The sequence below is a fragment of the Bison bison genome, unplaced genomic scaffold (genome assembly GCF_000754665.1).
Source record: "Bison bison bison isolate TAMUID 2011002044 unplaced genomic scaffold, Bison_UMD1.0 scf7180017864197, whole genome shotgun sequence".
NCBI classification, from domain to species: domain Eukaryota; kingdom Metazoa; phylum Chordata; class Mammalia; order Artiodactyla; family Bovidae; genus Bison; species Bison bison.
Genome location: NW_011494769.1, coordinates 1,644,483 through 1,667,753, shown reverse-complemented (window position 1 = coordinate 1,667,753; position 23,271 = coordinate 1,644,483). Strand labels below are relative to the sequence as shown.

Here is a 23,271-nt window from a genome sequence, read left to right as displayed (position 1 = left end):
CTATGTTCATCAGTGATATTGGCCTGTAGTTTTCTTTTTTTGTGGGATCTTTGTCAGGTTTTGGTATTAGGGTGATGGTGGCCTCATAGAATGAGTTTGGAAGTTTACCTTCCTCTGCAATTTTCTGGAAGAGTTTGAGCAGGATAGGTGTTAGCTCTTCTCTAAATTTTTGGTAGAATTCAGCTGTGAAGCCGTCTGGACCTGGGCTTTTGTTTGCTGGAAGATTTTTTATTAGTTTCAATTTCCATGCTTGTGATGGGTCTGTTAAGATTTTCTATTTCTTCCTGGTCCAGTTTTGGAAAGTTGTACTTTTCTAAGAATTTGTCCATTTCTTCCACGTTGTCCATTTTATTGGCATATAATTGTTGATAGTAGTCTCTTATGATCCTTTGTATTTCTGTGTTGTCTGTTGTGATCTCTCCATTTTCATTTCTAATTTTATTGATTTGATTTTTCTCCCTTTGTTTCTTGATGAGTCTGGCTAATGGTTTGTCAATTTTATTTATCCTTTCAAAGAACCAGCTTTTGGCTTTGTTGATTTTTGCTATGGTCTCTTTTGTTTCTTTTGCATTTATTTCTGCCCTAATTTTTAAGATTTCTTTCCTTCTACTAACCCTGGGGTTCTTCATTTCTTCCTTTTCTAGTTGCTTTAGGTGTAGGGTTAGGTTATTTATTTGACTTTTTTCTTGTTTCTTTAGGTATGCCTGTATTGCTATGAACTTTCCCCTTAGGACTGCTTTTAAAGTGTCCCACAGGTTTTGAGCTGTTGTGTTTTCATTTTCATTAGTTTCTATGTAAATTTTGATTTCTTTTTTGATTTCTTCTGTGATTTGTTGGTTATTCAGCAGGGTGTTGTTCAGCCTCCATATGTTGGAATTTTTAATAGTTTTTCTCCTGTAATTGAGATCTAATCTTACTGCATTGTGGTCAGAAAAGATGCTTGGAATGATTTCTATTTTTTTGAATTTTCCAAGGCTAGATTTATGGCCCAGGATGTGATCTATCCTGGAGAAGGTTCCATGTGCACTTGAGAAAAAGGTGAAATTCACTGTTTTGGGATGAAATGTCCTATAGATATCAATTAGGTCTAACTGGTCTATTGTATCGTTTAACGTTTGTGTTTCCTTAAGGGAACTCTCTTGCACTGTTGGTGGGAATGCAAACTAGTACAGCCACTCTGGAGAACAGCGTGGAGATTCCTTAAAAAACTGGAAATAGAACTGCCTTACGATCCAGCAATCCCACTGCTGGGCATACACACTGAGGAAACCAGAAGGGAAAGAGACACGTGTACCCCAATGTTCATCACAGCACTGTCTATAATAGCCAGGACATGGAAGCAACCTAGATGCCCATCAGCAGATGAATGGATAAGAAAGCTGTGGTACATATACACAATGGAGTATTACTCAGCCATTAAAAAGAATACATTTGAATCAGTTCTAATGAGATGGATGAAACTGGAACCTATTATACAGAGTGAAGTAAGCCAGAAAGAAAAACACCAATACAGTATACTAACGCATATATATGGAATTTAGAAAGATGGAAACAATAACCCTGTGTACGAGACAGCAAAAGAGACACCGATGTATAGATCAGTCTTATGGACTCTGTGGGAGAGGGAGAGGGTGGGGAGATTTGGGAAAATAGCATTGAAACATGTATAATATCATGTATGAAACGAGTCGCCAGTCCAGGTTCGATTCACGGTACTGGATGCTTGGGGCTGGTGCACTGGGACGACCCAGAGGGAGGGGAGGGGAGGGAGAAGGGTGGAGGTTCAGGATGGGGAACGCGGGTATACCTGTGACGGATTCATTTCGATATTTGGCAAAACTAATACAATATTGTAAAGTTTAAAAATAAAATAAAATTAAAAAAAAAAAAGAAAAGGTTTTCTTTTTTTACAGTTAAAAAAAAGGGAGAAATAAAATCATGAAATCTTCCATATCAATATAATTTTAAATGTATAGTAAGCACTGTTAACTATATGCACACTGCTGTACAGCAGATGGCTAGAAGTTTTTCATCCTGCAGGATGGATACTCTAGACCCCTTGAACAGCTTTACTCCATTTCCTTCTCCCCAGCCCCTACGCAGCTTTCTGCTTCTACAAGTCTGACTACTTTAGATACCTCATATAAGCAGAATCACACAGTATTAGTCTTTATGTGATTGACTGATTTCACTTAGAATAATGTCCTCAAGGTTCATATACGTTGTAGTGTGCGATAGAATTTTCTTAAGGCTGAATAATATTCCATTGTGTTTGTGTATCAGTTCAGTCGTGTCCGACTCTTTGCGACCCCATGAATCGCAGCACGCCAGGCCTCCCTGTCCATCACCAACTCCCGGAGTTCACTCACACTCACGTCCATTGAGTCAGTGATGCCATCCAGCCATCTCATCCTCTGTCGTCCCCTTCTCCTCCTGCCCCCAATCCCTCCCAGCATCAGAGTCTTTTCCAATGAGTCACCTCTTTGCATGAGGAGGCCAAAGTACTGGAGTTTCAGCTTTAGCATCATTCCTTCCAAAGAAATCCCAGGGCTGATCTCCTTCAGAATGGACTGGTTGTGTGTGTATATATGTGTGCATATATGGGAGAAGGAGTTGGCAGCCCACTCCACTATTCTTGCCTGGGAAAGCCCATGGACAGAGGAGCCTGGCAGGCTATAGTCCGTGGGTCACAGAGGAGCTGAACGTAATTGAGTGACTAAACAAAAACAACACACACATATGTGGAGATATATATATATCTTATTGCATATGTGTATCTGCATGCATATATATAAATACATAGGTCAATGAACATGTAACTTATTTCTATTTCTTGGCTATTTTGAATAATGCTTCAATGAAAAGACGAGCGCAATATTGCTTTGAGATCTTGTTTTTAATTCTTTTGGATAAATACCCAGAAATGGGACTGCTGGATAATGTGGTACTTCTATTTTTCTAATTTTTGGACGTCTTTACCAATATTTACTATGTTTTTGTTTTTGACAATAGCCATCCTACTAGATATGAGGTGATACATCATTGTGGTTTTGATTTGCATTTCCCTGATGTTAGTGATGTTGAATATCTTTTCACTTACCTGTTGGTCATTTGTATGCTTTCTTTCAAAAAACATCTACACAAGATTTTGCCCATTTTTAAATCAGGTTTTTATTCAACTGAGTTGTAGGAGTGCCTCACCTATTTTGGGATATTATACCCCTTATCAGATATATGTTTTGCAAATATTATATCCCATTCCACATAATGCCTTTTCACTCTGTTATTTCTTTTGCTGTGTAGAAGCTTAATTTGGTATCATCCCACTTATTTATTTTTCTTTTGTTGTCTGTTCTTTGGTGTCATATACAGGAAATAACTTCTAAGACCAATGTTATGAAGCTTTCCTACATTTTCTTGTAGGAATTTTATAGTTTCATACCTTGCATTTAAGTGTTAAATCCATTTTGAACTGATTTTTGTTTATGCTGAAAGATCCTGGTGCAATTTCATTCTTTTGCATTTGGATATCCAGTTTTCCCTGCACCATTTGTTGAAGAGATTATCCTTTTCGCATTTCTTAGTCTTGGCACTCTTGTTGAAGATCATTTGACCATGTATGGGTGGGTTCATTTCTGAGCTCTCTATTCTGTTCTATTGGTCTCTGTCTGTCTTTATATCAGTACCATCCTGTTTTAAACACTGTACAGGCACACCTCAGAAATACTACAGATTTGTTCCATACCACTGCAGTAAAGTGAACTGCAATAAAGTGAGTCATGCAAATTTTTTGCTTCTCAGTGCATATAAAAATTATATTTATCCTGTAGTCTATTAAATGTACAAGTGTACTATGCCTAGAAAAGCAGTATGCAGTGAAAGTTGCTCAGTCATGTCTGACTCTTGGCAACCCCATGGACTATATAGTCCATGGAATTCTCCAGGCCAAAATGGAGTGGGTAGCCTTTCCCTTCCCCAGGGGATCTTCCCAACCCAGGGATTGAACCCAGGTCTCCCACATTGCAGGCAGATTCTTTACCAGCTGAGCCACAAGGGAAGCCCAAGAATACTGGAGTGGTAGCCCATCCCTTCTCCAGAGAATTTTCCTGACCCAGAAATCAAACCGGGGTCTCCTGCATTGCAGGTGGATTCTTTATCAACTGAGCTATCAGGGAAGCCCTATAAAATATATTTTATATATATACAAAAGCAATATATATATATAGAAAGAAATATATGTATATATATACGTGTATGTGTGTATATGTGTGTGTGTGTATATATATACCTTAATTAAAAATAACATTACTAAAAATGCTATCATCTGAGCCCTTCAGCAAGTGATAACATTTTTGTTGGTGGCGGGTCTTGCCTCAACACTGATGGCTTCTGACTGATGATGGTGGTGGTTGCTGAAGGTTGGGTGGCTGTGGCAACTTCTTAAAATAAGCCAACAATAAAGCCTGCCACGTCAATTGACTGTTCCTTTCACAAACAATTTCTCTGTAGCATACAATGCTATTTGATAGCATTTTACCCAGAGTAGAACTTCGTCAAAACTGAGTCAGTCCTCTAAAACTATGCTGCTACTAAGTTGATAGCTACTATGCTATCAACTAAGTTTCTGTCATATTCTAAATCTTCTGTTGCCATTTCAACAATTTTCATAGCATTTTTACCAGGAGTAATTCCATATCAAGAAACCATTTTCTTTGCTCATTTAAAAGAAGCAACTCCTCATCTGTTAAGATTTATCATAAGGTTGCAGCAATTCAATCAGATCTTTAGGCTCCATCTCTACGATTCTAGCTCTCCCACAATTTTTACCACATCTTCAGTGATTTCCTCCACTGAAGTCCAAATTGAATCTCTCAAAGTCATCCATGAGGGTTGAAATCAACTTCTTACAAACTCCTACTCATGGTGAGATCTTAGTCTTTTACCATGAGTCACCAGTGTTCTTAATGGCATCTAGAATGATGAATTCTTTGCAGAAGGTTTTCAATTGACATGATCCATCAGAGGAATCACTATCTATGGCAGCTATAGCCTCATAAAATGTATTCCTTAAAGAATAAAACTTGAAGTGAGAAATGACTTCTTGATGTATGGGTTGCAAAATGGATATTGTGTTAGCAGGCATGAAAACAAAGTGAATCTCACTGTACATCTCCGTCAGAGCTCTTAGGTCACCAGGTACATTGTTCATGAGCAGTAATATTTTGAAAGGAATCTTCTTCTTGAGTAGTAAGTCCAAACAACGGGCTTAAAATATTCAGTTAACCATGTTGTAAACAGATGTGCTGTGATCCAGGCTTTGTTGTTCCATTTATAGAGCACAGGAAGAATAGAATTAGCACAATTCTTAAGGGCCCTAGGATTTCTGGAATGGTGAATGAGCACTGGCTTCAACTTCAAGTCACCAGATGCATTAGCCCATAACAAAAGAGTCAGGCTGTCCTTTGAAGCTTTGAAGTCAGGCTTTGACTTCTCCTTCTCAAGCTATGAAAGCCCTAGATGGCATCTTCTTCCAACAGAAGGCTGTTTCAGCTACAATAGGAATCTGTCCTTTAGAATAGCCACCTTTATAAATTATCTTAGCTAGGTCTTCTGGATAACTTGCTGCTTCACTTTGCACTTTTATGTCATAGAGATGGCTTCTCTCCTTAAACCTCATGAACCAACCCCTGCTAGCTTCAAACTTTTCTTCTGCAGCTTCCTCTCCTCTCTCGGCCTTCACGGAATTGATGAGAGTTAGGTCCCTGCTCTGGATTAGGCTTTGGCTTAAGGGAATGTCGCAGATGATCTGATCTATCTAGACCACTAAAACTTTCACTGTTTCACTTTCTTATCATCTGTATGTTCACTGGAGTAGCACTTTTAATTTCCTTCAAGAATTTTTCCTTTGCGTTCGTAACTTGGCTAACTGGCGCAAAAGGTCTTAGCTTTGGGCATATCTCAGCTTTCAGCATGCCTTCGTCACTACACTTAATTATTTCCAGCTCCTGATTTAAAATGAGAGATGTATGACTCCTCCTTTCGCTTGAACACTTAGAGGACACAGAGGGGTTCTTAGCAGGCCTACTTTCAATACTGTGTCTTCAGGAATACAGAGGCCCAAGGAGGTGAGGAGAGATGGTGGAGTGGCTGGTTGGTGGAGCAGTCAGAGCACACATCACACTGATTCAGCTCTCCATCTTCAATGGTACGGCTCATGGTGCCCCAAAACAACGACAAGAGTTATGTCAAAGATCATTGATCTCAGATCACCATAACAAATAATAATAATAAAGTCTGAAACATTGTGAGAATTACCAAAGTTTGACAGAGACATGAAATGAGCAATGCCACGGGAAAAAATGGCACTGATAGATTTCCTAAATGCAGGGTTGCTACAATCCTGCAATTTGTAAATAATGCAATATCTGCAAAGCACAATAAGTCAAGGGTGCCTGTGGTTTGTAATGCTCTCAGTTTAGGAAGCAGAGGACACTACCAAATAAATTACAAGAAAAAAAAAAAATCACAAGTAAAAAGGAGATTAAAAAACCCCACAGAGAGTAGAATAGATAAATATTTTAAAATATCTTTAAGTCCAATATGCAAAAAGACTAAAAAAAAAAAAACCACATGGAGGAAAACAACACATTAGATTTAATAAACAGAATCACTGAGAGTTCAGTCCGCTAAAAAGTCTGGTCTAAGACTTCAGTATCTATTCAAATCATTCCTGAGGTCACTTGAGGTCGTATTTCTATAGGAGGGACTTACAGAAATTGTTCAACCATGTCCATTTTACATTTTGATAAATATTGTCACGTTGTTTCCAACAAGAACTATCAATTCACACCGCTGCCAAGTATTTGAGAGTGACTGTATGCCTGTTCCCTTACCTACACTGGGTATCACTGGTTTTAAAAATGTTGGCCCACTGGATAGGTAGAATTTTTTTTTTTCACTATTTTGGATTTTTAATGATTTAATAGTAAGGTTAAACAGTTTGTTATTGGTCATATGTTCTTGTGAATTGTCTCTGTGTCCTTTTTGCTATGTTTTTCAATGACTATCTATTGGACTGATTCAATGCAAAAAAATTTAAATAACAACATGGGTGAACAGCAGGAAGTAAGACTTACACAGAGATGGTGGTGGTAAGAGGCATTGTCTAAGGGAAGAAGAGGGAAGGGACTTACCTTTTACTGCACCTCTGCTAAGGTTTTATGTGCCTCTGCCCACAAGCCAATCCAAATGGACAGTTGTGAATTGGGGGCAGTGAGCACCACGATACTGTAAACTTTTATTCCTTTAGTGGCCCCCTGTGGATTTCCAGAAAAGTAACAATACTTCATGCTCAAGAGCCCTATAAAGTCAGTGTGGTCACCTCACTGCTAGGGCATTAAAGCAAGGGGCAAAGAAACAGAAGGACACTTTGTTCTGCTACCCAACTGTCCTTTCTGATCAATCTCTGATTTGTGCCCAAATCTCATTAACTCCTTACTCAGATTAACCTCTTACCTGAAGCATTTACCTTCACAGCAGAGTAGGTAAGAAGAAAACATGGAATAAAAGACAAGATTAAGAAAACTGATGGAAAGAACAAAGGAAAGAAAGAGAACAAAGATTTTTTTTAAAAGATGTTAGTTATCAACCAATGATTATTATATTGCTTTTAAAATATTTTTTTATAATCATGGTCAAGTTTCAAATAACCAGATCCATTGTATGTAGAACCTTTCACTAACTGAAAATAGCTCGTTTTTCTTTTATTATATGTTGTTTTGATAAGCTAACTTCTACATAGGTTAAAGTCAACTTCAAAATTCCTCTTTGAAGAGAAAGAAAATACTACAGGAAGATAAACTAATCTTGTGTATTCTTCCCCATTCACTAGCTTCTCTAATAAATCTTGGGCTTGAAAGAAACCACAATCACCTACACCTTCCGTATCTGCCTTACTGAATAGTATGAAGTGGCGATAATAATGGTTATCTGGAAAACTTTTACAATCCTAAACTGCCTGAGGCTGTCAGATATTCAATAGTCTTTTATTCAGTCTTATATACTTTACTATTTAATACATTTAAAAAATTACCACAGGACTTTAAATACAAAAAATCCATAACACGTCAAATCATTTATTAACTCAAAAATTTAACCCATTATTAAGCATTCATCTTTAAGCATCCTGGCTGCTATTATCCTGTTAAAACTTTAAAGTTGTCTGGCCCAAGTCAAAGGTTCCCAGCAGTTCAACAATCTAAGTAGAAATGCAAAGAAAACTAAGAACCTGAGCCATAAATACAATGGTCCTTCCCTCTAGCTTTTAGCTTTAGCCTTCCAAGCTGTCACAGTCCCTTGGCTAGCTATGGAAAGTGATAGCCATCATCACCAATGACTAGTTGTTGAGAGAAAAATCAGGAGACCAGCCTTCTATTTCTAGGCCTGCCTTCACACACCAACCCTGAGACACAGTCCAATTCAGCAGCACTCACAAAATGCAAGCTCCTATGTTGGTGCACTGCAGGAGTATAAAATTAAAAATAATAGATATACATTATGTATATAACACACACATATACATATACACACATACTTGTCCAATGGGAGTTCAAAGATGAGTTTAAAAGAGAAACTCACATAAATAACTCTGACATAAGGGAGCTATTTACAAGAATCAGTTAACATGAAGAATTTCTAACTGTTCTTATGTATATGATCCCTAAAAAAATGCCAGAGCTTTTTGAAAGTGGGGGTTTTAAGTGAAATGGCTGTTTGGTGCATAGTCTTCCTCCGGGTAAACTGAAAAGCATTTCTGGAAGTGCGACATTCACTACCTTTTTCCTGAAACAAAAGTCCAGGTCTCACCTGTGGAAAACCTCTCCACGAGGGAGAGTTGAGAAATAAAAAGTTCTGCAGACCAGGGCCCCCAAATGACATTGTAACTTAAACTTCATCTACCTATACAGAAAGAATTCCTTCCATTCTGTGTGGCCACTAGGTGAAGGCTCTGCATTAGGCATAAGCACCATCCACAGAGGGGCTTTCAAGCTGAAGACCTTTAGGTCAGTCTTCCACATTTGACTCTTGGATACTGGTAGGATTCCTGGCTTTACTAGTCCATGGTTCCATAACATGAATGTCAGATTAATAGTTTTCTATGTGGATATGGAGCCAGTAGGCAGAATTATGCCTTGAAGCTCTCATTGTGACTTCCTTCCAAGTGGGTCCTTGGAATAAAATGCCCATTTCAGGCTGTTTGAGAAAGATATTTCAGAAAACATTTATAAGAGAGTATGAGTACTTATAAAAGTTTGCTCACCTAATGAATATTCTGCTTTAAGTGGATTCTGGAATCACTCAGCTGTTGGCATTGAAGAAAACTGAAAATGATTTATCCTCTTTCTTTGGAATGGCCCAGATATTTAAGGATGGACCTTACTTTCCCGGGCTTCCCTGGTGATTCAAACAGTAAAGAATTGGCTTGCAACGTAGGAAACCCAGGTTTGATCTCTGGGTTGGAAAGACCCCCTGGAAAAGGGAATGGCAACCCACTCCAGTATTCTTGCCTTGAGAATTCCATGGACAGAGGAGCCTGGTGGGCTCCAGCCATGGGGTCACAAAGAGTCAGACACAACTGAGAAACTATTACTTTTACTTCTCTGGTGGCTCAGATGGTAAAGCATCCGCCTGTAATACAGGAGACGTGGGTTCGATCCCTGGATCAGGCAGAGCCCCTGGAGAAAGAAATGGCAACCACTCCAGTATTCTTGCCTGGAGAATTCCATGGACAGAAGAGTCTGGTGGGCTACAGCCCATGGGGTTGCAAAGAGTCGGACACAACTGAGCAACTACACTTACTTTAGAGGAAAGTTCAGACTTTAAGAAATCATTGTTAAAGGCTTGTAACACATACATATTTATAGCCATTTTCCATCAAACAAATAAAATACAATCCCTCCTCAGCTAACTATCAACACAATCTAAAATTTCCATCCTATTCCTATTCTATGACTGTTCCCAATACCCGTTCTTTATTCTTCTCTGTCCTCAGGTGCATATTACTTGATTTGTTATAAATCCTCAAAACCATTTTCTAGGATTAAGTAACTTTTGGCACCAAAGCATTTCACTTTGTGTCTGACTTGAATTCTTCATGCTTCCATTTCAAACAACCTTTTTCTGCTCTCAGGGAAGGCAGACAATGGCTGGTCTCACCATCCCCTACACAAAGCTCCTTCATAAACCTCAAGACCATCATTTTTTTTTTTTTTAAACAAGAGATGCTTTATATCAAAGCCTTAAAAATCACCTTTTGAGAAGCATTAGCAAGCCCTTAGTTTATCTTGGTCCTATCTGAAGTCAGCTGAACTTGGCAGCCCCTGGTCTTCTCCGAGGTGTAATTACAGTCTGGAGGAGAATGCAATTTGTGCAGCATTCCGCTGACCTACAAGCTGACCTCGTGCAGGGGCAAACTCACAGGTTGCATTAAACCCTATTAGACATGCCTAGTTTAAGGCAAAGCCTTTCCAGACCCCCGCCGCATGCTAGGATTAGGGCCTGTCACACATGCGCACTATAACCTCGCCTAAAGAACTCTCTCCATGCCTTCCAGAGAGGGGAAGGCAGGCCCATATCCCACCCTGTCTAAGCCCGCACCTTGAGCCCGTGCATCCAAATGATCATTATTTCTTACATATGTGGATTTTTAGAAAAACCTGCCTCTCTGAATAAGAATGAAGACAGGAATGGGAAGACAGATCTGCTCCAGTGGAAAAACCACACCCTGGCTGCTCGGCTAGAAGAGTCTTGCCAGACTGACCGAGAAAGAATTCCTGCCAGCTCCGGTGGGATTTTCACATCTACATAAAATCCATATATATCTTCAGCTTTCTGCCTGGGCTTGGCAGATGTGGCCAGAAATAAAAATAAATGGTCTGGATAGGCCATGAATGCTGGAAGCATGCTTGGCTGTGTGAGCTCGGCTCAGCTACAAAATAAAGAGAATCACAGAAGCCTTCTTCCAGGGAGCCCTCCCTCCCTGTCTGAAAAAGAGGATTCATTCCCACACTTACACCTTAGCTAGACACCAAACACGCTGAAACCTAAGGTGGAGGAAGGTGGGTATTCTGTTCTTCGGCTTAGTCCTCACATTTGAACTTTCTCAGTTTCAGTCACAGGATCTCCATCTTAAGTGAACTTGGTTTTATCACAGAGGCCAGAGGACAGGCTCCACGTCTAGTTAAATAGAGCCTCATGTGTTATCACCCGTGAACATCAAAATTTGGTCACTTCCCATAAATTAAGTACGTGTGAAATTTGCTGCCTTTCCCTTCCTCCATCAAAAACAAACAAATAAATGAAGGATCCATATACACGGGTAATAGTTACTTTCAAGATAATGAGATATATCAAATCTCCACATCCACGGGGAGGACATTTTCGACTGTAGAGCACAAATGAGTATGTGGCTGCCTCTCTCAGGGAGATCAAACAACACAATGGAGAATACACAGAAAGGAGACAAGCTGACTCTCCAAAGCAAAATTCTGAAAAACATTATTTCTATTTTTGTGTCTTCAGACTGGCCATATCTTTTGCTTATGCTTCATATCAACACTCACCAAATTCCACTACTTGGCAAAACTACAGATATTAGGAGGCTGGCATGTAGTACATGCGTTACTGATGACAAGTCAGCTTGTCTCATTAGCAGTGATCCTTCGAATTTCTAAGTCACCAGCTTCCAAAGGGACCAAGATGCTTTCATAATGACTGTTGCATTTACCCTGAAGACATTCTTGTGGACTAGGTTGAAAAGCAGGTAGACCCCTATGCTGGAGATGCAGAAATTGATGCACCTATCCTAGGGGCTTTAAGCTCAGATGATTGAGCTGATCATTTCTCCAAACCACAAATATAAATAGTATGGAATCTGAACTTTGGCTGGATTGAGGAACCCCTAGGCTTAATTTTTACTCTCATTTAATTCTCACCCATTCACATACCTCCTACATTGGAAATCCTTATTTTTACAAGAAACGAAAATCTAATTTGGAAAAGAGTATTTCCCAATGGAAATTCTAGAATATTCACTGGAAGAACTGATGTTGAAGCTGAAGCTCCAATATTTTGGTTACCTGATGTAAAGAGCAGATTCATCGGAAAAGACTCATGCTGGAAGAGATTGAGGGCAGGAGGAGAAGGAGGCAACAGAGGATGAGATGGTTGGATGGCATCACCAACTCAATGGACATAAATCTGGGCAAATGTGGGAGACAGTGAAGGACAGGGAAGCCTGGAGTGCTGAGTCCATGAGGTCATAAAGAGTCAGATACAACTAAGCAACTGAACAACAACAGAAGATGATGGGCTTCCTAGGTGGCTCAGATGGTAAAGAATCTACCTGCAATGCAGGAAACATGAGTTCAATCCCTAGATAGCGAAGATTCCCTAGAGAATGAAATGGCAACCCTCTCCCGCATTCTTGCCTGGATAATCCCATGAACAGAGGAGCCTGGTGGGCTACAGTGCACGGGGTCGCAAAGAATTGGATATGACTGAACATGCAACACTCACTCACAGTACAAGACGAAACAGGGCCATGGGGCATGGTAGCCCACGGATGCAGGCCTTATACGCCACCTCCTCCCCACCCAAAATCATGGAAATAAGCAACTGACTCAATCCCACTTTATAGCTGTGGCCATCCTTGTTCTCTCCTACACACTGCTAGTGTGACAAAGACTGGAGTTGGGACAGGTAAGCAATTACTTTCCCATCCAGTACCAAGAGCCAGGGCCAGCTGGAGGGGAGAGCAAGGCCCCAGTTGGCAGCTGTCTCGCTCTCCTCAGGGAGAATGAACATGCATTTGTTTATTGGCAGGTGCCTGGGAAAAATAAATGCTGACTCAGGCTCCTTGTCCCTTCTTCTCCACCCCTGGCACTCTCTGGCATCACACCCACAGGAGCTGGTTGGCTGGCTCCCTGGTGCCATATTATGAAATGTCACCTGACTTGGTATAAACAAGCCCTCGCTGCTGATGGCCAGCATGGCCGGGTACGCTGCTGGGTAGTAGCCTCTGTCAACTGGCCTGATAAATGTCATTAAAATAAGCTTTCCACATGCAGCCTGATTATCTGTCCCACCAAATGTTTCAACAAAAACTAAGCTTCACTGTTCTGTCAGACTGTTAGGTCTGAACTTCTTCCATGGCCTCATTTCTGGGGACATGTAAAATTGCTCAGATGAAGTTTACTTTAAGGATTTAGGCTCTTCACCAAGAAATGTGAAAAGGCAAATTGTCATCCTGTCCTGCATCTGAGAACATATTTGGCATCCTGTTCCCTTACTGATGAGACAGAAAAACCCTTTTACTGCTTTTCAGACCAGTGGATTCTGTTCAGAAAGCAAATGGAGAGAAGGCCACAGCAGGTGAAGGCTGAGGCTGGGCTGGGAGAGGAGGCACATGGGATCAGGGGTGGGTGTGACAAGACATACTTCTGTTGGTTTGGGAGTTTCCGTGATCTATAGAAAACAAATTCTAAAGATAAAACCACATGCATTTTCTCTTGATCAGAGACTCTGGAGAGAAAATGACCAAGAGACATCAGTGTATTCATTGTCCAGTCTTCAAACAGGACCAAAGCTACTGTTATACCTAAGATACAGATGAGAAACATCTGCCTAGTATTTCTTAGTGTTCAAGGTCCCTGAAAGAGTGCATGTGTGTGATGAACATGAAAATTCTAAACCACTGAGAAGCATCTAGATAGAGGGCTATACAGCAGGAAAAAAAAAAAAAAGAAGAGTATGAAGATAATGACTTTTGGTAAACATAAAAACAAAACTAAATATTCAAAAGTTCGACTTTGAAACTGATAGTGTGTACACTAAGCTATGGTGGTCAGAAAGTGGGGGGAAATAAGAACTCTCTGGAACAGACAGTAACACCAAGATAACCTGGAAAAACTCAGTTCTACACTTTCACATGGTCTCCAATCATCATGACTCAACTTTCCCAAAGCCAGGAATTTACTCCATACATGTAACTCCCAGTTTAACAGCAGGAGGAAGAATTTATTTACTCTCTTTTAGGAGGGATGGGAGCACAGTGGCTCATTACTCCAGATATACCAGAGGTATGATGCTATGGGACCTATGAGTCATGTTTCACTTGTTTTCTGTTTTACATTTATTACAATCTCACTTCAAATTCCTGGCTCAATAATCAATCGGCATGACTATCAAAGACTGGGAGAGTAAATGTTCTTTCTCGTCCCCTTTCCACCCTACTGAACCTAGCATTGAGGAGCAAAGGGAAAGCTTTCTCGCCAGTACTCTTAAGTTGCATGGAAAACATCTCTATCCTACATACCTCTACATCCTGTAGGCAAAGCCCTCAGAGAATTCTGGTGGAGACACTAAAAAACTGTGTATGGTACATATGAACAACCCATGGGATATTCTCCTGGAAATTAAGTGTGCCTGTGAATTACTGGGGCCCTCAATAAAAATACAAAATTTCATTCACTATGTATGGATGAGATGGTATTCCCCCTTAAAAAGATATGTTTATGTCCTAACCCCCAACACCTCACAGCGTGACCTCATTTGGAAATAGGGTCATTGCAGATGTAATTAAAATGAAGACCATACTAGAGTAGAGTAGTGAAGTGTTAGTTGCTCAGTCATGTCTGACTCTTTGTGACTCCATGAACTGTAGCCCTCAAGGCTCCTCTGTCAATGGAATTCTCCAGGAAAAAATACTGGAGTGGGTCGCCATTTCCTTCTCCAGGGAATCTTCCCAACCCAAGGATCAACTCAGATCTCTCAAACTGCAGGCAGAATTCTTTACTGTCTGAGCCACCAGGGAAGGCCCGAACTAGAGTAGAGTATAGCTCTAATCCAATATAACTGGCATCCTTTTAAGAAGATGGCTATGTGAGGACACAGAGACACACAAGGTGAAGCTGAAGATCATGTGTTGATGAAGGCAACTATATGCCAGAGACTAACAAAGATTGCCAGCAAACCACCAGAAGAAACGGAGAAAGATTCCACTGCTGGTTTCAGAAGGAGAATGACTTGGCCAACACCTTAATTTCAGACTTTCTGGAACTGTGGAGACAATAAATTTTTGTTGCTTTAAGCCACCCAATCCGTGGTAATTTAAGCTGGCCTTAGGAAACTAATAAAAGGAGTGAGAATGTTTAATTTCTAATAAGCTTCCAGGTGATACTTCTGCTGCTGGTACATGGATCACACTTTTGAGTAGTCAGGTGACTGCAAATAAATGAATGAAGTACTTTGTTCATTATCACTCACATTTAGCACAATGCCTGATATATGCTTGTATGTTTATATAATCCCTAATTCCTAGAGTTTTTTCTGCTAACTGGAGATGTACCCTTTTTCTATCAGTATTCATGGAATCCTCTCTCAAAGCTATGTGCTCAGTCAAGGAGTACAGCTTTCTCATATAAAGCCAATCGCAGGTATACAGATAGCCATATTGCCCTCTGAAGGATTATAAATAACAAAGCTTATCAGGGGTATGGACTTCCTGCCTTACCTACGTAATTTCTCACTTAGTATTAAACCACTGAATCTAGCCTCTTGCATATACTTGGTGGCTCAAATAGTGCTTCTCTCTCCAAAATTTAGAGTGTTAGGCTTTTGAAAAGAACACATGCTAATAATTACTCCAAGCTGGTTAGAGATAATGGGCAACAGAAAAGTTATTATCTTCAATGTCATCGCATGTCTTTGAAATGATAATCATTGCATTCAAGGTATCAGAAATGATGGATGGCCTTTGATTTTGCATGTACCATGATGCAAATTACCTGGCTCTTTCTCACTCCTGCTTGGAAGGTGAAGAGCCAGTGACAGTGGGCACTCCTAGCTTCAGGGCCTTGAGCCACTGGATGGCATAATCTGTGACAAAACTCAAAGAGAAACATTTCCTCTTTAAAGATACCTAAGGCTACTTTCAGTTTTCCTTTTATGGGCATACTTCATCCAGAACAACCTCGCACATAGTTCTAATTTGCAGCCATTGCTGTAACATATACTATTTACAACCTAAGTCATTCTACCCTGTTAATTTTCTGGGTAACAACATTTGACTTAAGTACCACATTGTTTCAAGAAGGCTCCCTGAGCTCCTTCTATAAACATAAAATGACGATTCCAGGAAATGTTAGTAAGAAAGGAAAGATGAAAGAGCACTGTATACACAGATTTTAAAACTGCTACAAGTTTTTGTTAGGGCTTTCAGTCTATACCCCAGCACACTTCCCCTATAATTAGTCTTTATCATCCTCCTTACTCTCACAGCCCATCTATCATGGAAAGCAAATGTATATTATCTTCTTCAGTCATCATGGGAATAGAGTAACCCTGTGATCCAAAATATTTACTCGCCATCATCCATGAAGTGTGAGCCTCTACATCCATCCTGTGCAGAATCGAGAAAATAAATATGTTCCCTGAGGTTCTCTCATACAGACAAGTCACCTTCTGAAAGTATGACAGCAACAAGCACACAGGAAGTGATTCATTCGTCCAAAGTCCTCCAGATGGCCTACTTCAGTCCCGTGTTCTTTCCCTAGCAACACATCTCATCCCAGCAAGGATGTGCCTGCCTCATCAATCATGTTACAACAAGGCAACAGCCTCTCAAATATGAAAATCACAACTACTTTGAGTTTTAAAGCAGCAAAGTAAAGGCCTGTTCACTTCCTTTTCTTAAAAAAATCAACCTCCAATGGTAAGATTCAGAAACAGGAAATCTACCTGCAGTGAAACTAGCTATTGTTGTTCAGTTCCTCAGTCACATCCAACTCTTTGTGACCCCATGGACTGTAGCCCTCTAGGCTCCTCTGTCCATAGGGTTCTCCAGGCAAGATACTGGAGTGGGTTGCCATTCCTCTCTCTAGGATCAGGGATCAAATCTGTGTCTTCTGCGTTGGCTGGCAGATTCTTTACCACTGAGCCACCTGGGAAGCCCAGTGAAACTCGTAGACTCTTCTTAATTTCAAAATAGAAATGTGAAGGTAGAAGTTATAGGAAGAGTGGTGAGTTACATGGCAGAGTGACAGAAGGACAAACCTAATAATCTGCAGGGGAAGGCATAACCTTGGACACACATAAATTAGAGTCATCACTTGCTGGGGAAGAGTGAGGAGCTAAAAACTAGCGGATTATTTAAAAGTTGGTTCATAGGTGCAACTGAATGCCAGGTGTACACTTTAAGACAAATTCAATGAGACAGATTGGGACTGAGATGTCTTGAACTAGAGTCATTTTTAGAATTTCATATCCTTTCCTGGATTGTCACTCAGAAAACTAGAAGTCAGAATGAAACCCCAGCCTCCAGAGTCAAGGGTCTGGAGAAATTCCACCTGGAAAAATAGATCAATCCAAGAGCAAAGACAAAAAGATCCTGTCATCAAAGCCTACCCAAATGAAATGGCTGGTCTGCAACTCTTTACCCCACTGAGAGCCCCATCACTGGGCATACGTCATTAATTCACGCTAAGTTTATCATGCTTCAATCCTGTATATAAAATAGCAGCTAAGGATTACCAATTCTTTGAGATAATCCTCTAACATGAAATACAGAGCTCACAACCAAGAAATATAAAAAAGAAACTTGGAAAAAGGGACAGAAGGAAAGTAGGAAGCAAAACAAAATATGAAGAAACTGTAACTGATAACTTCAGAAGGTAACTGTATTTCTTTTAAAAATGAGCTTTTATGCATTCATATAGAATTCTGAAATACAAAAATCTTCGTCTCCCAAAATAGGAAGCACATGGTGACTGTCTAAAACTCTATTCACAACAGATAGCAGAGTATCAGAGCAACGCCCAAAGGTGTTGAAAACTGGTGCTGCAGGGGGCTGGGTGAGATTGGAATGGTGGCGGGAGGTGGACAGGAAATCTTTTTTAACACTTTTAAAAGCTATGAAATACTATACAGAAGTGTAGCACATGCATACAAAAATCATACAAAAAAGATATTCATGACCCAGATAACCACGATGGTGTGATCACTCACCTAGAGGCAGATATCCTGGAAAGTGAACTCAAGTGGGCCTTAGGAAGCATCACTACGAACAAAGCTAGTGGAGGTGATGGAATTCCAGTTGAGCTATTTCAAATCCTGAAAGATGATGCTGTGAATGTGCTGCACTCAATATGCCAGCAAATTTGGAAAACTCAGCAGTGGCCACAGGACTGGAAAAGGTCAGTTTTCATTCCAATCGCAAAGAAAGGCAATGCCAAACGATGCTCAAACTACCGCACGATTGTACTCATCTCACATGCTAGCAAAGTAATGCTAAAAATTCTCAAAGCCAGGCTCCAACAGTACGTGAACCGTGAACTTAACAGATATTCAAGCTAGATTTAGAAAAGGCAGAGGAACCTGAGATCAAGCTGGATCATAGAAAAAGCAAGAGAGTTCCAGAAAAACATCTGCTTTATGACTACACCAAAGCCTTTGACTATGTGGATCACAACAAACTGAAAAATTCTTAAACAGATGGAAATACCAGACCATCTGACCTGCCTCCTGAGAAATCTGTATGCAGGTCAAGAAGGAAGAGTTAGAACTGTACATGGAACAACAGATTGGTTTCAAATTGGGAAAGGAGTATCTATTTTTCCAGGTGGAATTTCTCCAGGCCCCTGACTCTGGGGGCTGGGGTGTCATTCTGACTTGTAGCTTTCTGAGTGACAATCCAAGAAAGGATATGGAATTCTAATATAAGGCTGTATATTGTCACCATGCTTATTTAATTTATATGCAGAATACATCATGGGGAATGCCGGGTTGGACAAAGCACAAGCTGGAATCAAGATTGTTGGGAGAAATATCAATAACCTCAGATACGCAGATAGCACCACTGTTATGGCAGAAAGCAAAGAAGAACTAAAGAGCTTCTTGATGAAAGTGAAAGAGGAGAGTGAAAATGTTGGCTTAAAACTCAACATTCAGAAAACCAAGGTCATGGCATCATCACTTCATGGCAAATAGATGGGGAAACAATGGAAACAAAGACTTTATTTTCTTGGACTTCAAAATCACTGCAGATGGTGACTGCAGCCATGAAATTAAAAAATGCTTGCTCCTTGGATGGAAAGTTATGACTAACCTAGACAGCATATTAAAAAGCAGAGACGTTACTTTGCCAACAAAGGTCCATCTGGTCAAAGCTATGGTTCTTCTAGTAGTCATGTACAGATGTGACTGCTGGACTATAAAGAAAGCTGAGTGCCAAAGAATTGATGCTTTTGAACTGTGGTGTTAGAAAAGACTCATGAGAATCTCTTGGACTGCAAGGAAATCAAACTAGTCAATCCTAAAGGAAATCAGTCCTGAATATCCATTGGAAGTACTGATGCTGAAGCTGGAACTCCAATACTTTGGCCACCTGATGCGAAGAACTGACTCATTTGAAAAGACCCTGATGCTGGGAAAGATTGAAGGTGGGAGATGAAAGAGATGACAGAGGACGAGATGGTTGGATGGTATCACCGACTCAATGGACATGAGTTTGAGTAAGTTCCAGGAGTTGGTGAGGGACAGTGAAGCCTGGCATGCTGCAGTCCATGGGGTTGCAAAGAGTCAGACACGACTGAGTGACTGATCTGAACTGAGCACATGCATGTTTATGTACGCATAGTTTGTTATTGATGTTGTTTAATAGCTAAGTTGTGTCTGACTCTTTGCCACCCCAAGAACTGTAGCTCACCAGGCTCCTATGTCCATGGGATTTCCTAGGCAAGAGCTGGAGTGGGTTTCCATTTCCTTTTCTAGGGGATCTTCCCAACCCAGGGATTGAACCCGGGTCTCTTTCATTGGCAGATGGAGTCTTTACTGCTGAGCCACCAGGGAAACCACACATAGTTTAAAGGACTATGAAAGTAAACAATGTACGGACACCCACCTTAAGAAACAGAACTGTTAACACCTTTGAAGGCCCTCTACTTTCCCCTACAGTTTTCCTCTAAAGGGACCATTTTTTCTAAATTGCATATTTATTATTCCCCCAACAATATGCCAGCAAATCTGGAAAACCCAGCAGTGGCCACAGGACTGGAAAAGGTCAGTTTTCATTCCAATCCCAAAGACAGGCAATGCCAAACAATGCTCAAACTACTGCACAATTGCACTCATCTCACAGACTAGTAAAGTAATGCTCAAAATTCTCCAAGCCAGGCTTCAGCAATACATGAACGGTGAACTTCCAGATGTTCAAGCTGGTTTTAGAAAAGGCAGGGGAACCAGAGATCAAATTGCCAACATCTGCTGGATCATGGAAAAAGGAAGAGAGTTCCAGAAAAACATCTATTTCTGCTTTATTGACTATGCCAAAGCCTTTGACTGTGTGGATCACAATAAACTGGAAAATTCTGAAAGAGATGGGAATACCAGACCACCTGACCTGACTCGAGAAACCTATATGCAGGGTCAGGAAGCAACAGTTAGAATTGGACATGGAACAACAGACTAGTTCCAAATAGGAAAAGGAGTACGTCAAGGCTGTATATTGTCACCCTGCTTGTATAACTTATAAGGAGAGTACATCATGAGAAACGCTGGGCTGGAGGAAGCACAAGCTAGAATCAAGATTGCTGGGAGAAACATCAATAACTTCAGATATGCAGATTAAACCACCCTTATGGCAGAAAGTGAAGAGGAACTAAAAAGCCTCTTGATGAAAGTGAAAGAGGAGAGTGAAAAAGTTGGCTTAAAGCTCAACATTCAGAAAATGAAGATCATGGCATCTGGTCCCATCACTTCATGGGAAATAGATGGGAAACAGTGTCAGACTTTATTTTTGGGGGGCTCCAAAATCACTGCAGATGGTTATTGCAGCCATGAAATTAAAAAGATGCTTACTCCTTGGAAGAAAAGTTATGACCAACCTAGACAGCATATTCAAAAGCAGAGACATTACTTTGCCAACAAAGGTCCATCTAGTCAAGGCTATGGTTTTTCCAGTGGTCATGTATGGATGTGTGAGTTGGACTGTGAAGAAAGCTGAGTGCCAAAGAATTGATGCTTTTGAACTGTGGTATTGGAGAAGATTCTTGACAGTCTCTTGGACTGCAAGGAGATCCAACCAGTCCATTCGAAAGGAGCTCAACCCTGGGTGTTCTTTGGAAGGACTGATGCTAAAGCTGAAACTCCAATACTTTGGCCACCTCATGTGAAGAGCTGACTCATTGGAAAAGACTCTGATGCTAGGAGGGATTGGGGGTAGGAGGAGAAGGGGACGACAGAGGATGAGATGGCTGCATGGCATCACTGACTCGATGGACATGAGTTTGAGTGAACTCAGGGAGCTGGTGATGGACAGGGAGGCCTGGCGTGCTGCGATTCATGGGGTGACAAAGAGTTGGACACAACTGAGCAACTGAACTGAACCCCCTCTTTTTTTAAAAGTTTAGCCACAAACATATGGTTTCATAAAATTTTTTGACTTTTTATGCTTTTAACTTCAGACCAATGGAATCATTATTTTGTCACTTGCTTTTTCATTCAACATCATGTTCAAGAACCATCAATGTGGATGCATGTAGCGGTCACTGACTTTTTTTAAGTTGTATAGTATTTTACTATGTGATATACAGCCACTCTAATGATGATGGAACTGTTATCACTTTCAGATTTTTGCTATTATAAAATACTTAGCTTTTACAAAGTACTCTTATGAGTCTCCTGGCATAAAGGTGCAAAAATTTCAGCAGAGGGTGTACATGTGTTCACGTGAACTAGACAGTTGGGTAGTAATTCTTCATTTAAATATGTTAAAAATGTTTCCTCTAAGTTTGTGGCTTATCTTTTCTTACTCTGTGGTATCCTTTGATGAGCAAGAGTTTAAAAAATTTTAACGTCATTTTACTTAATGTACTTATTTCTTATTTGACTTAGGCTTTTTGTGTCTTTTCCATGTGAGGTTAAAGGATATGCTCCTATATGCTTTTTTAAAAAACTATTAACTTTTTCCTTTCTCATTTAGGAGTCTGAGACATCTGGAATTGATCTTTATTCATAATGTGAGGGAGGGGTCTATTTTCTTTTGGAGATATATACATATAAATATTTTCCAATTTTTAAAGTACTTTTTCAATAGTCATTTTTGCCCACTGATCTGAGAGACCACATTTGTTATATGTTAGTTTCCATTATATGCATGGATCTGCCTCTGAACCCTCAACTCTTTCCACTGATCTTTGTTTTTTCTGTGCAAATTACTATTGCACTATAGCTATTATACTGCCTACTGCTTTATTTTTCTTGATATGAGGGACAGGAAGTATCCTACCTGGCTTTTGTCAGAATTTTTGTTTGAATTTTATGTCTATCACTCCCTTGCTTTTTAAAAAATAGTTTGCCGCAAATGTATGATTCCATGACATTCTTCAGCTTTTATGTTTTTTTTAACTTCAGATCAATGGAATAATTTTTTTGTGTGACTTGCTTTTTTCACTAAACATGATGTTTAAGATAGATTTTGTAAGGTTATTTTTGAAAATTTGCTCTTCTATACAAATTTTTAGAATAAGCTTACCAAATTTCAAATAATCCTATTTAGATTTTGATTGGAATTATTTTGAAACTGGAAATCAATGTGGGGTTAACTGACCTCTGTTATCTAGGTCTACCTCAATGCTTTCAATGTAATAATCTTTTATTCATTGCTGGATTCCATTTACCAACACTCTGTTTAGGGCCTCCACAGGTAAGAGGACCTCCTTCTGTGTGACAGAAACTGACCTGTAACTTTTGTTTTACTTCCTGCCCTTGTCTGGTAGTGCTATCAAGAGTATATGATAGTTTTCAGTGTATTTTCTATACTTTCAAGTATTTTGTGTAAGAAGGAAAATGCCTGGGGTAATAAAACCAACTGGGTCTGGAACTTTCTTAGTAAGACGACTTTATGGATCCAATTTCCTTAATATTTATAAGACATTCCATTGTTCTATTTCTTATTGACTCTGTTTTGGTAATTTATATTTTTCAAGAAAGTTTCAAATTCCATGTTATTTTCATTTATTGCCCAAAATTTGGTTATGGAATTATCTTATACATTTCTATTGCATCTATAGTTACATTCACTTTTACTTTCCTATTATTTTTATTTATGTTTGCTTGTTTTGCTTAATCTTGCCTAAAGTTTCTGAATTTCAATTTAAAAAACAAACTTTTGATTTTATCAATCTTCTATATTGCATTAAAATGTTTACAAAAATT

General features: G+C 39.8%; 1 protein-coding gene across 1 annotated transcript in view; it reads right to left on the bottom strand.

The window, feature by feature from the left end:
- The window catches only part of FMN1 (formin 1), a 340,200-nt gene that overhangs the window by 197,212 nt on the left and 119,717 nt on the right, over positions 1-23,271 (bottom strand). The window lies entirely within an intron of this gene.